Source organism: Hesperophylax consimilis, unplaced genomic scaffold (assembly GCF_061612785.1).
Source record: "Hesperophylax consimilis isolate HC1 unplaced genomic scaffold, BYU_Hcon_1.0 scaffold_103, whole genome shotgun sequence".
In the NCBI taxonomy this organism is placed as follows: Eukaryota; Metazoa; Arthropoda; class Insecta; order Trichoptera; family Limnephilidae; genus Hesperophylax; species Hesperophylax consimilis.
The window spans coordinates 6542-12500 of record NW_028301328.1 but is presented as its reverse complement, the minus strand read 5'-3'; the positions used below and the strand labels follow the sequence as shown (position 1 = coordinate 12500).

The window sequence follows — 5959 nt, the reverse complement described above, 5'->3', positions numbered from 1 at the left end:
CCGGCCTTTCACTTTCATTTCGCCTCTGGGTTTATCAGTGTTCCCAATGACTCGCGCACATGCTAGACTCCTTGGTCCGTGTTTCAAGACGGGTCCTGTGAGTGCCCAAAACAAAACCACCGCCGACCGGGACGCGTCCCGTCCGAGAGCGCGCCGCTAACGACGGACACCCGACGCGCGACACCCGCGACGCACTAGACGCCGGGGGCCACGCGAAGGACGCCGCTGCAGCGCGACGGACGCCCGCGAGGGGCGGACGCGATCCTCGTTCTCTACCGTCGCTGCGTAATGTACGCCGCGGCCGTGGACACCGCGGCTCCGCCTCGCAGAGCGAGACGGGTCAACCGCACGGCGCATTCGACCGCGGCGCGACGGGTCGCGGTGTTATACTAAGGGAGAAGTGCACGCGCTCCGGGAGCCTGACGGCGCACCCGCGCACCCACCGCCCCGACCCGAAAGCCGAAGGCGAAGGTTTGCGCGAGGCGCGAGCCCCGACGGAAGACACGATGAATCTCCCCGTTCGCTCGTTTGAGTTCCACAGGTTTACCCCTGAACGGTTTCACGTACTCTTTAACTCTCTCTTCAAAGTTCTTTTCAACTTTCCCTCACGGTACTTGTTCGCTATCGGTCTCGTGGTAGTATTTAGCCTTAGATGGAGTTTACCACCCACTTAGGGCTGCACTCTCAAGCAACCCGACTCTAGGGAGAGAGACCGTCGCGGCCGGCTACCGTCACCACGGGCCTGGCACCCTCTGCGGGTAAGCGGGCCCGTTCAAGATGAACTTGGACAGGCAGCCGTGACTAATGACCGCGCGTGTATGTATAACTCTCCTCCCGAACGCTACATTTCCCGGCGGCCCGCCGGGGCCGCAGGATTCAGCGCTGGGCTCTTCCCGTTTCGCTCGCCGCTACTCGGGGAATCCTCGTTAGTTTCTTTTCCTCCGCTTACTGATATGCTTAAGTTCGGCGGGTGATCTCTCCTGATTTGAGGTCGACAACAAAAATTTTATAAATTCGAGAAGTACGCAAAGCAACAGTGTGCGCGTATTCTCGCCCGTGCAGACTCTGTCAAGCGGGCGCGAAACCGACGAGCGTCCGCGGAGGTGCGCGCGGCCGAGAGCGCGAAGATCGCCCCGGACAGCCGACCGCTCGCGCGGTAGACTGCCCAGTTTTCAGCGTCGTCGCTAGCTCAAGGCTCGCACGCGTTCCTCCGCGTTTGGTATAACGCAAGCGGAAATCGCGCGCATCGAGAGAGCACTTCGTCAAATTTAACCGGACGCCGAGGTCCCGGCGCGCGTCTCCGAGGAGACGACGCGCGCGGGCCCCGGCGACGCCGGCAACGCTCGCTCTGCGCGCCCACACGTCCGAGGACGGGGGCGAGAGAACAGTCTGGTCGCATTGTGTGCGCGACCCTCAAACAGGAGTGGTCCGTCGACAAACTACGTCTTGCTCGGACCGCAATGTGCGTTCGAAATGTCGATGCTCATGTGTCCTGCAGTTCACACTCTGACGCGCATTTAGCTGCGTTCTTCATCGACCCACGAGCCGAGTGATCCGCCGTTCAGGGTAATAATGATAAAACAAACATAAATAGATACGTTTTAGTTTTCGGTTTTTACAATTTGGTTTGCGTTTTCGAAATGTTTATAATTCCATTCGACAAAAAGATTAATTTTGTACCGCCGCCTTCACGGCGACGGGTAAAATTTCACCGGACGAGCGGATAGAGGACGGAGCCCTCCTCCGCTCGACGCCGGCGGTTCTCGGTTCGCATCGGCGCCCTAGGGCGATCTCCGACGCAGTAATTTAGCATTCGTTCGATTATGGTTTATATGTATAATATATGTTTTGTTTCATAATAATATTTCATATCATGGAAAGCACAAACATTAAACACAGGAAATGATCCTTCCGCAGGTTCACCTACGGAAACCTTGTTACGACTTTTACTTCCTCTAAATGATCAAATTCGGTCAAACTTTCCGACGCGTCGGATGCCCGTGAGAGCTTCCGCGCACCAGTCCGAAGACCTCACCAAATCATCCATCGGTAGTAGCGACGGGCGGTGTGTACAAAGGGCAGGGACGCAATCAACGCGAGCTGGTGACTCGCTTTTACTAGGAATTCCTCGTTCATGGGGGAGAATTGCAAACCCCAATCCCTATCACGAAGGGGTTTCATCGGGTTACCCGGGCCGTTAGGCCCAAGGAGGACACGCTGATCCCTTCAGTGTAGCGCGCGTGCGGCCCAGGACATCTAAGGGCATCACAGACCTGCTATTGCTCAATCTCGTGCGGCTATATATACCGCCGGTCCCTCTAAGAAGATTTCATTGTACGCCGGTAGTGAAGACCGCGAAAACGCACGACCCCGACGCGCGAACGCCGAAGCCGCGCGCACACGGACCCTCGTGATACCGGTTGCACGTCTATTTAATAGGCTAGAGTTACGTTCGTTACCGGAATTAACCTGACAAATCGCTCCACCAACTAAGAGCGGCCATGCACCACCACCCACCGAATCGAGAAAGAGCTGTTAATCCGTCAATCCTTCCAGTGTCCGGGCCTGGTGAGTTTTCCCGTGTTGAGTCGAATTAAGCCGCAGGCTCCACTCCTGGTGGTGCCCTTCCGTCAATTCCTTTAAGTTTCAGCTTTGCAACCATACTCCCCCCGGAGCCCGAAAGCTTTGGTTTCCCGGGAGCTGCCCACCGGGTTAAAATTATGAAACTTCGGCGGATCGCTGGCTGGCATCATTTATGGTTAGAACTACAGCGGTATCTAATCGCCTTCGAACCTCTAACTTTCGTTCTTGATTAATGAAAACACCTTTTGGCAAATGCTTTCGCTTTAGTCCGTCTTGCGACGATCCAAGAATTTCACCTCTAACGTCTCAATACGAATGCCCCCAGTCGTCCCTATTAATCATTACCTCTGGTATCAGAAAGCCAACAAAACAGAACCGAGGTCCTATTCTATTATTCCATGCGTACAATATTCAGGCAAGTGTTAGCCCGCTTTGAGCACTCTAATTTGTTCAAAGTAAACAGCCGCGACGGCCCGCCTCGGTGCGCGGCCGACCGTGAGGCCGACCGACACACGCCGGCGGTGGACGCACCGGCGAGAAGCCCCGCAGACGTGCCTGTCGTACCGCATTCGGTAGACCGACACCGCAGGACACAATTTCAACTACGAGCTTTTTAACCGCAACAACTTTAGTATATGCTATTGGAGCTGGAATTACCGCGGCTGCTGGCACCAGACTTGCCCTCCAATGGATCCTCATTAAAGGATTTAAAGTGTAATCATTCCGATCACGAGGCCTCGGACGAGTCCCGTATCGTTATTTTTCGTCACTACCTCCCCGTGCCGGGAGTGGGTAATTTGCGCGCCTGCTGCCTTCCGTGGATGTGGTAGCCGTTTCTCAGGCTCCCTCTCCGGAATCGAACCCTGATTCCCCGTTACCCGTGACAACCATGGTAGTCGCATAAACTACCATCGACAGTTGATAAGGCAGACATTTGAAAGATGCGTCGCCGGTGCTAGACCGTGCGATCAGCTCAAAGTTATCTAGAGTCATCTCGAATGGCGACGGACGGGGCGCGAACCCCGCCGCCGATTGGTTTTTGATCTAATAAAAGCATTCCTCCCGTTACCGGTCAGAACCTCGTTTGCATGTATTAGCTCTAGAATTGCCACAGTTATCCAAGTAACCGTGTACGATCTAAGGAACCAAAACTGATATATTGAGCCATTCGCGGTTTCACCTTAATTCGGCTTTTACTGAGACTTGCATGGCTTAGTCTTTGAGACAAGCATATGATTACTGGCAGGATCAACCAGGGAGCTGCACCACCGTCGGAGGGTTTTTAATCCTCCGAACGACAGAGGCCCGCCCTCGCGTAGAGGGCGCGGACAACACGGCGTTAAAGAACACGCGACGGAGTCACCCGCACGAGTCACGCTCATTATGCGTACCGCTATATTCTCCCGCTCGGCGACCGTCGCTAGACGAAAGCTCCGCGGGAAAATTTTTGCTTCAAACGAAGAAAGCGCGCGTAGGACGGCTCCCGCCCCGAGAGAGAGAGACCGCACCCGCGACGACGCTATCGTCCGATTTATAATTCCCATTCGTAAAACGTGTACACCGAAAGCGCACGCCTTTGGCGAGGCAACAGTGAGACGGGGATAAAATCCTCCGCCTTTGCTTTTGAAAATTCTGCTCGCGCGGAACTCCAGAGTCAAAACATGAGCGCGAACGCCGCGCAGAAGCGGGCGTCACGTAGTTTCTCGCAAATAACACCGCCGACACGACCGATAGGCCGCCGCAGTTTGCGAACGCCGTGCATCGAGAGCCCGCCACACTCGGCGGGCACAAAGCTGTGCCGGGTCGCGTTCTCGCTCGGGACGGCGCCGAGCGCGGTGCGCCCGCTCCGACCCCTCGAAGGCGCGCAGGCGGCCGGGCCGTCGGGCCTCGGGCGGCTCGCGAAACCGGGCACAAGGCGCTCGGTCTCGGTAAATAAATTTACTTTCGTATTCGCATTTTGGAAATTTTAAATTATTTCATTTAATCGGTGATACCGACCGACCGTTCCCGGTGAGTTTAAAAAAACTTAATACAGAGGTACGTAGTTATTTCAAATTTACACAATAAGAACATATTTCAAATAAAAATAAAAACTTAACATATATATAATAATAATAATAATAAATAACTAACATAACTAACTAAATATATAACTAACAGATCGAGCGATTAGTCATAATAGAACCGATATAGTTTTACATGACAAATTTTTTAAAAATAACTTATATCATCGATGTCGCTATTCCGAATTCCTGTAATATTCAAAAATCTGTTAGTGAAAAAATAAGAAATACACAGATTTAGGAAATGAGAAAAAAAGAATTTGGCATTCTCAGGCTATAAAAATATTACCATTCGTTATTTCGGCTACCGGCATTATACCTAGCTCTCTTATTAAAAATTTAGGCGTATTAGATCTATCAAAAAATTTATATATAAAGATGCAAAAGTCGGTCATTTTGAATACATGTAGGATAACAAAAGATTTTTTTAAATGTTTATGTTGAGGGATCTGTAGGATTTATTTATAGGCCCCGTTAGGAGTTCTACCGAGCCGAACCCTCCGATATGAAAATATCTGGAGTCGGTGAATTATTTTCCCATTTGATCTCTGTTGAGTTGACGCGTTGTTCTTGTATTGTTTTGTATTTATTTTACTTTTTTAAATTTAAATTCCATTGACAAAGATCAATTTTTTGCTAATAATTATTGGCAAAAAAATTTTATTGGCATACAATTTTATTGGCATAAAATTATATTGGCAGAAAATTTTATTGGCATCAAATTTTATTGGCAGAAAATTTTATTGGCATAAAATTTTATTGGCATAAAATTATATTGGCATAAATTTTATTGGCAAAAATTTTTGTCAACTTTTTGTCAATTTATCTATTTGCAAAAATTGTAATCGCACCTAACCTGACCTGACCTAACCTAACCTAACCTAACCTAACCTAACCTAACCTAACCTTACCTAACCTAACCTAACCTAACCTAACCTAACCTAACCTAACCTAACCAAACCTAACCTAACCTAACCTAACCAAACCTAACTTAACCTAACCTAACCTAACCTAACCTAACCTAACCTAACCTAACCTAACCTAACCTAACCTAACCTAACCTAACCTAACCTAACCTAACCTAAACCTAACCTAACCTGATACATAAAGAAAATTCACCCGGCACCCACAAGACTAGGCAACATTTTAGAATTGTTATATTATATCATTTATTCTGTTGAGTTAAAAAAAAAAAACTTAATAGACGACATTGAAATTAAATCAAATAAATTCATATTTACACGTACATTTTTTAAAAATATATTCAATTAAAAATTAACATTTTTACCTCTACAAGAGTCCAAAAACACTCG

At 49.4% G+C, this 5959-nt stretch overlaps 3 non-coding genes across 3 annotated transcripts in view; all 3 read right to left on the bottom strand.

Moving 5' to 3' along the window:
- Nucleotides 1-994, bottom strand: part of LOC149408729 (large subunit ribosomal RNA) — a 4063-nt gene extending 3069 nt beyond the window's left edge. The window contains exon 1 of the ribosomal RNA XR_016305419.1: nucleotides 1-994. This exon is cut by the window's left edge and continues 3069 nt beyond it. This is a non-coding gene — a ribosomal RNA (large subunit ribosomal RNA).
- A 413-nt stretch (nucleotides 995-1407) lies between these two features.
- Nucleotides 1408-1569, bottom strand: LOC149408728 (5.8S ribosomal RNA). The gene has a single exon (XR_016305403.1). It is a non-coding gene; the product is annotated as a 5.8S ribosomal RNA (ribosomal RNA).
- Nucleotides 1570-1900: 331 nt separating this feature from the next.
- Nucleotides 1901-3842, bottom strand: LOC149408727 (small subunit ribosomal RNA). The gene has a single exon (XR_016305411.1). It is a non-coding gene; the product is annotated as a small subunit ribosomal RNA (ribosomal RNA).
- Between the last annotated feature and the right edge of the window lie 2117 nt (nucleotides 3843-5959).